This window comes from Oreochromis aureus, linkage group 18 (assembly GCF_013358895.1).
Source record: "Oreochromis aureus strain Israel breed Guangdong linkage group 18, ZZ_aureus, whole genome shotgun sequence".
In the NCBI taxonomy this organism is placed as follows: Eukaryota; Metazoa; Chordata; class Actinopteri; order Cichliformes; family Cichlidae; genus Oreochromis; species Oreochromis aureus.
Window position 1 is genome coordinate 30,178,325 of NC_052959.1, and position 10,066 is coordinate 30,188,390.

Genomic DNA, 10,066 nt, shown 5'->3' on the forward strand with positions numbered 1-10,066 from the left:
CAATCTTTACACTTAGGGTTCAACATAACCACTGAAAAGCCTGTAAGCTAGGTTGATTAACCAATGATGGCGTTTCCAGTTATGATTTCACCTGTGAAGCAAACTGATTAGTTTTCCCTGCAAGCACACTTTCACACAAAGAAGGCAGCAATGATCACGCAGGCATCATGTTCCCCATATGTAGCTACAAACTGATACAGACTGCAGAGAATATTTAGCAGCATGTGAGTGATTAAAATTTATTATTGTTAATGTTGTAACCTGCTGTCTCAACAGAAAGGTTAATAATAAAGCACCAATGAGACTGACACACAGATCATGTGTGTAATTTCTGGTTGATCTTCAGCCTCATTTCTCTGATGAGGCGGTGAAACCAGGCGCATTAAAACAAAAATGTTTTTCTTGAGTTAACAGGAGCGGCACTCGTCATTGTCACAATCACAATCACGGCAGGTAAAAATCCAATCAGACTTTTCTGGACCGACCACTCAACAAACATGAAGAAAATAATCTTTTCAGCTGCTCTCATCCACTGCTCTCCTGTTTCACACAGCAATAAAGCAAACACATAAAGATAAGTCAAAATAAAAGCTGTCCGTTTAGTTTGCCACCATGTTTTTAAAATCTAAATGTGTAAGAAAATATTTGTTATTAAAGCTTTAAAATAACTGTAATAGAAGGTAAGTCTGCTAGAGAGATTGGATGGCTTCTATGAACCTGAAGTTTACCAAATTTAAAGTTTGCAGCAGACTAAACAAGCAGCTTTTCCTTAAAGCTAAAAACGTCACTTTTCTTCAGGTTTTCAGGCGGTCTAATGAAGGACTCTTATGGGCTTTAACAACTGCCCGTGTCAGCGCTACAATGCTCCATCCTACTGGCTAAATATTTGAACATACGCTCCTAAATACTTTTTATTGTCCTCGTGCATCTATTTTTAGTCACAAATGCGGGCAAAACACTTACACCATCAAGCCCTGCCTTCCTGAATTCTTTTCCACGTAAAAAGGATGCTTAGCTGCACTCTTTGCTTTCTGTTTATATACGAGTCAAACGTCATGAGGTTTTGTAGGTCAAGTTCTCGACATCACTCTCTCATCCCCAAGGCCCGATTGGATGATCACTTCCACAACGTTTGACCTCAGTGTAACGGGGGGGGGGAGACACAAAACAAAACACCACTGGAAACACCACCTTTTCTGTCCTGCTTGTAAAGCGTGATAATCCGCCTAACAATCGGGCGCCTGTCCCTGACACGGGCCCTCGCTGTGTTCGCATACAAAGCAGAAAAAGAATGGTGTGGCTGTAAAGCCGGTGACCTTTGATCCACATAATGACACAGTGTCACTGCTGCTGTGATGAATGGGGCTAAGCACAAGCCTCCATCAACTCACATCAATAATCGAAGCATCTGTTTGTGTGATAAACTTTGCACCTAACATATAAAAGCTGTTTGACAACTGAAACCTGCACACAACCCGAGTGTGTAACTAGCTGACAAGTCATGCAAAATCTATTATTTTTATTATTTTTGGACTAAATAGGAAGCTAGTAACCAACGATTGGGTGTGGGGTTCTGGGTTTTCATGTCACCTTGTGTGCTTCAGTACCAAATTCTCTGATGTATTTTTCTGTTTCTGCTGTCACACATTTAAAGGACTGAAATACTGACACAACAAAGTCTTGGCAGCCCTTTTTCCAAACTGCTGCTCTTTAATGCTGACGTTCTGATTTGAACTTCTACCTCTGATAAAAATCACCACACACATAAATAAAAAATAACTCTGGTGCTGTGATTAAAGCCAGAAAGTCTCATTCTTGTCTATGTCAGCTGCCCTTCGGTCAACTGCCTGTTCCTATTGAGGCTGAACCACGCTCACCTCAGGGAGCTCTTCCGGAAAGGGTCGTGGTCTGAAACGGTTTCTGCAGATTTAAAACTACAGTCACTGTAAGAGCTTATTTGGTAAACAGCTTAAGGAAGGGAAGAAAAAAAAAAAAAAAAAAAAAAAAAAAAAGGTGTTAGTCTGTCCCTAAAACACCCAAACAGGCATTTTTGTTGGCAGAGCCCATGTCACATCATTTGCAGGAAGTTTTTGGGGTACAGATTGGAGCGAAGACTGCAAAAGCAACACTGAACTGATGTTCTGCACTGCACCTACGAGGCGAGTGGCACAGAGCTGAAAGCAGACCATGTGAAAGCCTGTGAGCACTCTGGAGATAAAAGAAGCTGAAGGCAAACACTAATAATCCTTCCACAGGTTCACTTATAGAAATCTCAGTAGTTTTACTTCCTCTAGAGAGATCTTACGGAGCTAAAGCTCTCCTTTAATCATCCTGGATCGAGTTGAACTCAACTGATCAGGCTTTGCTTTTGTGGAGGACCAAATGCTTCCTGCTGGAGCAAAAACAGTCATCGTTTGATCCGGACTGTGTCGTTTTCATAATTGCTGGCAGCCAAATTTATGAACAAATTTCAAATTCAATACTTTTGTGCAGAAACTTGAAATCATATTATGAACCTGTTAGATCTACATCTACTTGATATATAAGCTGACCTATGGCACAACAAATGACATAGCTACCAGGCTGTGATATCAGCTAAAATACTCTTTGTTTAGCCCAAAGGTTGGGTAATGCTTGTTTTAGAGTAGTGAGAACATTACGTTTTCACTCTGGTCAGAAACTATCGCACATCGTGAAGCTGAAAGCATGCAAACTTGGATCACTAGTCACAAATGTAAATATGAATAAACTGAAAGAACCACACAGAGGAAACGCAGAACTTGTGAAAATGACAGTTGCAGTGACATTAATGTAAACTATTTTAAACTACTTCAGGAACCTCACCCTGGTAATACTAACGTTACTGAGGTAAAGCATCAGTCCAGTTGATTTGGCTAAAACATTTAACATGTTCTGCCTCGTTTGTGTAAAAGTAAATACACAGAAAGGTTGGACAGCTTTTGTTCTGAGGGTTGAGATAGACTGTGTGAACTGTGCTGCTCTCAGAAACAGTAAAGATGCAGATTTTGCGTCCTGCACTGCGAGCTGTTGTTCATCAAACGTCATCTAAATATTAACAGAGTTGGGTTTTTCTTAATTCTATTTTTGGTATCACACACAGTAACTCACTAATTGCTCATCAATTTGAATTAATGAGTAATTCAAAAGCGTATAAATCCCTCCTGTGGCAAGTAGTTAAGAAGAGAAATCACACCTCCCCACACCCACACCATTTTAAAATTAAATTAAAACCAGTTAAAAAAAAAAATCTGAAGTTTCTTTTAAAATATAAATAAAGAACAAGTTCATTTCTCTCCAATTCAGCGACAATTACATTTTTTAGCCTTAAGCTGCCAGCAGGAATACGTCTCATGCCCACAGCGTTGTAATTTCAACCTCTGAGACAACACCTTCAACCAACACACAAACTGCCTTTTAGAGAAAACACCTGCACTCTGAGAGTGAGCCAAGTGTGATATTTACTTCATGCAGGATAAACTCCAGACCAGAGACATTTCCCTTAGGTCGCTTTACAGGTCGTCACTGAAATATTATCAGTCTGTCAAAACATTTAACATGGATAATTGTGAGAAGCCAAAACTGTAAGTGAAATTTAATTTTCATTAATTGCACAGCCCTAAGGCAGCCTAACCTGATCGTGTGTAGTACTGTGGTTTAAAGTAACAGCTTATAAATATTAAGTCAAATTGAACTTGGATAAACACACAGGCTGGCTGATAACTGCCTGCTCAAAAAGAAACAACTCAATACAAATTCTTTTCTTGCTTATTTCACCCTCACTATACCTGAACTTAGAGAGCCCCAATCCCACGTTTAACTCCACCTATACCTGTACTTACAAAAGGCATAACAAAATGCCCAGATCTCTTTATTTTATCTGGCTTAACTACACCCAACATCAACAATTAGGCCAACTGATTACACAAAGGTCATTGTCAACTTAATCTAATCTAATTAACACTGGCAGCATCTGACCAATCACAAACATAAGTGTGCTGAGAGCAGAGTGACTGACTCAGAGATAAAATTATAATCTTAGAAAATACGAAGAAGGTAAGCCTGTAATAAAAAATAAAAACAAAAACAGTTTGTGAAGAAGTAAAGACCAAAAATTAAAAATAGGATTCAATTTGGTTAGTGTGTAGGATTTTTGCTGGCATAGAATGGGCCTTTAATGCACGTCTATGCGTAAGCACGACTGGTATGCATATAGCTGCAGCAAAAACACATTTATAGCAAATTTCTACTCTTGCTGCCCTCTCAAACAGCTTAGACTACAAGGCCACATTTAATCTACCTCACATCCACGGCCAATTTACAATCACTATTTAACATAAGCAGTCCTTGGACTGTGGGAGGAACGTGGAGTATGCAGAGAGGACCCACATACACAGGAATAACAAGCAAACTCCACACAGAAAGGCCAGAGCCGCGGTTAGAATTAGGAAACTCCTCAATGTGAGGCCTCAACGTGCCAGAATAGCCTCAGCATTGCTCGCCATAACATCATCACACAGTCACTTCTATTTATGCTAGCTGCTGTTGTTTCTGTGGATTTCACAAACAAAAAGTTAAGCTTTAGCAAATTAAACCCTACTTAAAAATACTGGTTAACCATCCTTAAAAAAAATAAAAAAAATAAAATAAAACACAGTATTGGTGATGGTGCCTAGTTGGTGGGCAACATCTACTTTTAAATTTCATAACAAAAAAATAGTTTTAAAATAGTTTTAAACAGGAATAAATTTGTTCCTCAAATCTCTTTGAGTGATGCTCATCAAATAAAGAAAAGAACTTTAGAGTATGTCCAGGGTAAGATTAATCATTTCCCATAATTCTAAGACATGATACTGCCACAGAGAGATAAAGCTGTCTGCATCTGCACTGGTGCACAGCCACAGGACAGCGGCAGCACTGCAGAGGTGGGCCCACATCTGACCTACACAACACGTTTAAAGTCTACAGGTGAACTTGAGTGGAACTCGGGTTTACCTGCTGCAGCAGCTTCTCTTTTCTGCTTTTTTCCGAAATTCAGAGGGCGCATTAACTTTTCATTTATATCCATGTTTTGTGTACTTTAAATATTCTTCTTGTGTCTCCCATGGTTAAAGAGGACTAATAGCAGTAGAATAATATTTTTGTTTACTTCAGTGCAACTTCTACTATGGTAGAGGTTGCACTGAATGAGCAACTTAATATAAGAATAAGATCCAAATCTTATATCTATCATAAGAGCTGCATGGTTAGAGGTTAGTGGTTCAGTTGTTATCACCTTTAGCCACTAATTATTTTCATCTTGCTGTTATTATAACTGCAGTAAGAAGACCAGCTATAGTGGTACTTGTAGTAAGTATTTTTAGAGACACAAGCCCCTCATCTGTGTGTATTCATTGTGTCACTCTTTCAGAGAATAAATGTGCAGATGTTTAGTCCTGTAGAGACAATCCTTCCTGCCCCGAGGTCAGAGCAATCACAGCAGCGCTACTTTCTAAAGAGCTGACTGGTAAATGGATAGTTATTTCATACCTGTTGAGCATTCTTATTTTGAACTTAACCTGCTCTGGAGCAAGCGATGTAACGCCTTAACAACAAAAATACCTACATAACCCTAAAACCCCAGAGTTACACCTGAAGTTATCTTGCTCAAGTCCAAATTCTGCTTCCTAGTACAGACCTCAGAGCACGCAATACAGACAGTGTTAAACAACTTATTTCAAAGTTATTCCAAAGGAAAACCACAACACTGATAATAAACATTTTAATAACCAATGTTTTTAAAGGGTGGGTTAATTTACTTAACCTTGAGTACATATTTTGTGAACAAATACACACAAACACCAGAAAACAAGAGATGTCTGTTAAGTAATTAGATGCAGACCAACCGCTTTTCTCAGCACAAAAAGGCCCATTGTGAGCCAAGAAACCCCGCTGCCACTACACCTGAGGTTGCCCCCCGAATCCCCACTTTAACCCCTCAATACAACCCTTCAACAAACAGTGACCCTTGTCAAACCACATCCCATTTCCTCTACAGATGTAGTGACTCAATCATGAAGTCTAGACAAGGCCTGAACCAAAACAAGCTCTGCTCACTCCTCCCCTGTCGTGTTTCCACCCTGCTCAATCACTTCAGGTGATTTATGACCCCCAACCGGTGCTCTAAAACAAGGCCGAGGTTCAACTCTACCGGTGAAAAATGCAAGGGTGCTCCAGAGGACTGTATTTATAGTCGGTTGCTTACCGCTGGTGGAGGATGGTCGCAAGACATCTTGGATGTCGCCGTAAACGCTGCTAATCAGCTGCTTGTCAGCGTGTACCTCCGTCCATCCACACACACTCGAGAAGCATTTGTGTGGATCAACTTGACAAGTCAAAAAACACTACAACTTCCAGCGGAGACGCAATGCAGGCGCGTTTAGCAGCTGACAGCCGGCAGTGACTGCAGCTCACATGCCAGGGGCCAAACTCAGCGACACTCCTTTAATAATTGAGCCGTGATGAGGACGAAGTGCGGCCTGAGCGTGGGTAAAGAAAAAACAGCTACTGTAGCCACGACGCCTGTGTGGTAAAGTTGAGCCGACTGCAAAGTAGCAGCCATGTCTTGTTAGCTGGTTTGCAGCAGCATCCAATGAAAGATGGCGACCTCAGGCGTGATTTCGCGGATTCCCCAACCCCCAACCGATTTGAATCAGTTAGTTAGCAAGAGAGCTAACTTGCCCCTGACCGTGTGTTTACCACCCCTCTCCCCTTAATGATAGAGAACAGCTTCTTACTCACCTGTCAACTCTCACTATACGGCTCTGCAAACACTGTGGTAGCTGCTGCTGGAGGTGGTGCTGGACTGAGGCCTCGAACTGGCTTCCAGGCTAAATGCGCAGGGTGTTAGCTAGCGAGCTAGCAAGCTGTATCGAGCACGCTAGCTGCGAACAACCGGCTTAAACTTCACCCGCAAACAGTCTTCAGGTGTCAGAAGACGCACCCACAGCCAGTTACAGCGCAATAACAAAAACACTCCAACACTGACAAGGGGAAGGGGGGGAAAAAAGAAAGGAAAACGAGGTCCCCCTTAACAACACTGCAAGCTAGTTAGCAAGTTAGCTAGGTGGCTAGCTAGCTAGCTTGCCTGCCTATCAAGTTTGTGCAGTCGATGAAAACTGGCGTCTGGAAGCAAAATCCCTCACGGTCAACAGCAGGCTCTGAGGGAGGGAGGCCAGTCCAGAAACAATCAGGGGAAGCCTAAAAAGTGAGAAATAAACGTGACTCGTCTTCCAGCTTCCGATCGATCAAACATTCGCTCCTGCTAAAGATGAGAGAGAGAAGAGGGGGGTTTGGAATGGAGAAGTCGGCGTTTCCTTTCCTTTTCGTGTGCAGCGCAAAGATCGTCTACAGCGCAGCTTTACCGGACATCCCAGTGGCTCAGAAAAATCTTTTTTTAAGTGTCCACCAAAGACCTGAGCTTCATTATAAAGATTTTTAATTAATATAGCCCAATAATATCACATAGCTTCAAAGGGATTCACATATTTGAAAACTTACATCTCAAACCAGGCATTTAATCAAACAAGCAGCCTATCAGACATATGCAGACACACACACACACACACACACACACATAATGCACAAGTAAAAATAAATCAGCAAAAAAATCCAGCAAAACATAATCAAAGAAATATATAAGAAACAATGTTAGTTAACAAAAGTAGAAGGAAAATTTGATACTAATCAGGAAGGCATGCAAATAATCTTTATCTGCTAGATTACCAAACGTGGCTGAGCTCAACAGGCACGACTGTGCACTGCTATTCCTATGTTCATTATTTGGTAAAAGGACTAGTAAATAAAAATGTGTGCTTTAAGAGTTTCTTGAAATTATCTGTTTGCTTCCCTAATATTTTGATGTTCCACAGTTTGGGGGCATTAACTGTGAAAGCTGATAGCTCAAAGTTTGGCAGTGTAAGATCTAAGAGGGCGAGTCGGTTTGTGACAGACTTTTGGAAATATAAGAAGGTCCAAGACGAATTAGGATTTTCTATTCAGGTAAGAGCATTTTAAAGGTGGCTTATATTGTTTATCTCATGTCGATAGACTAACGCTACATGTTAAATAGGTTTATTGTGTTATGTTTCTGTATAGTAGGTAGATAGACACATCTTATAGTTTGAGTTGGTGCAAAGAATATTTATATATACACAACAGTGATTACAAATTAAGAAGATAAAACTGAAGCTAAGTTAAAAAATACAAAATTCAGACTCAGACTGTGCAAAAGAGTACTTCAAATGGCATTAATAAATAATATATACAGAATAGATCTAAGAAGGTATGTGGATTCTGCTGTCCTGACAGGTGTGTTCACCTGTCACAGAAAAACAGAGCTGTTATGCTGTTTTACAGAGAGCAGTAGGAATGATTTCCTGAAGCGTTCTTCATTCAGTGAGGTTGAACACGTCTGAGGAAGAATGAGCTCTGCTGCCTCTGTAGTGTGGAGCAGAGCAGGTGTGATGGGGCATGATGGAGAGCAGTTTGTTCAGTGACCTCCTGTTTCTCACTGACTCAAACGCCTCCAGATTCTGGCCAGTGATCCTGTGGAGCCTGCTGCCATCTCTGGCACCGATGCTGTCCACCCAGCAGTCAACTGCAAAGTAAACAGCGCCCTTGCTGCACACTGAGCTTCGTCAGAAAGCAGAGTCTGCTCATTCCCTGCTTGTACACAGCATCCCTGTTGGTCCTCCAGCCCAGTCTGCCATTCAAGTGAACACCCAAGTACCTGTAGCTCTGCTCTGGAAGTCAACCAACTCTTTTTTGTCTTGCTGACATTCAGCATGAGGTTATTTCCCTGCACTCCGACTCCTGCCTTAATACACCCACCCACTGCAGTGTCATCAGAGCACTTGTGGTGGAATGTTGCACACCTCAGATTTCCAGGACAACAGTGAGAAGTAAACAGGAATGGAGACAGGACAATCAGCTGTGGTCCCCAGTACTGATAACCACCACATCAGACATGGCACACATAACAGACAACCAAGTGAAGAAGCAATTTCAGATTCTATCTTCAGGCTCTTTGTTACTAATAGCCTGTCACAAAAACACATTTATTCCCACTCCCATAATGGTTTGACAGGAATATAAGTTACTCTTTGCAACAACAAGCGGATTCCCAAAGAGCTATTAGCTGCAACCACAGCATACCTAAGCATGATGTGCAGTGTGTCCTTAACAAATCTGAGTAACCTGGACAAGTGACGGGCCTAAAAACTGTCATGAAATCCAGAAAAGACCTGACACAGGACCTGAGAGGTGAATCCTGGACCTTCAGATAATTCATCTACTGTTTACTGAAGCCTCATCAGAAATAGTCTCAGTGGAAGGGTGGCTGTCAAGAAGTAATTATTAAGCAAAGGAAACTGGGAGAAAAGGCTGAGGTCTGCCAGATTACACAACAACTGGACTAAAAATCAGTCAACAGGTAAGGAAAGAAACACAACAGCGAGTATCTGTCTGTAAAACATGGTGGAGGCTCTGTCATGGTGTAGAATCAGTGTTGTTGGGAATCTTGTCAATGCTGATGAAGTAGTGCCATCAGATTTTGACCCCCCATGCTGCATCATCTTGAAAGTATCTGACTGGAAAGAGCTTCATTTTTCAGCGCGGCAGTGATCCCAAACAGACTGCCAGTGCAGTAAAATCATACCTGGATAGAAAACAATGGAACATCATCAGTCATGGATTGGCCTCCCCAGAGCCTGAATCTCAGTATTACAGAAGCATTGTTGGATCATCCTGACAGAGAACAGAAAAAAAGACAGCCAACATCCAAAGAAGAGCTTTGAATGTCCTTCAAGAAACCTGGAGAACTATTTCTGAAGACTAACAGAGTTCAGGCTGTGTTAAATAAAGGTGGTCGTACCAAATATTGACCTTCAAGCTCTTTAGAATTGTACAAACTTTGTTTTTACCTTATATTCCATATTTCCATGTGAGCTGCCGTGTTTCAGTAAAATGCTGCACCTATTTTGCATTTTTAAGCAAAATATAAAGAAAG

The 10,066-nt window shown here is 41.2% G+C and overlaps 1 protein-coding gene across 4 annotated transcripts in view; it reads right to left on the reverse strand.

The window, feature by feature from the left end:
• larp4b (La ribonucleoprotein 4B) overlaps window positions 1–7,397 on the reverse strand; it is a 54,828-nt gene extending 47,431 nt beyond the window's left edge. For 3 of the 4 annotated variants that reach the window (XM_039601926.1, XM_031749004.2, XM_031749003.2), the window contains exon 1: window positions 6,799–7,397. The gene's annotated coding sequence lies outside the window, so the exon portion shown is untranslated. Of the gene's footprint in view, window positions 1–6,262; window positions 6,727–6,798 lie in introns of those variants that run through there. The other variant, XM_039601924.1, reaches the window with a different exon arrangement.
• Between the last annotated feature and the right edge of the window lie 2,669 nt (window positions 7,398–10,066).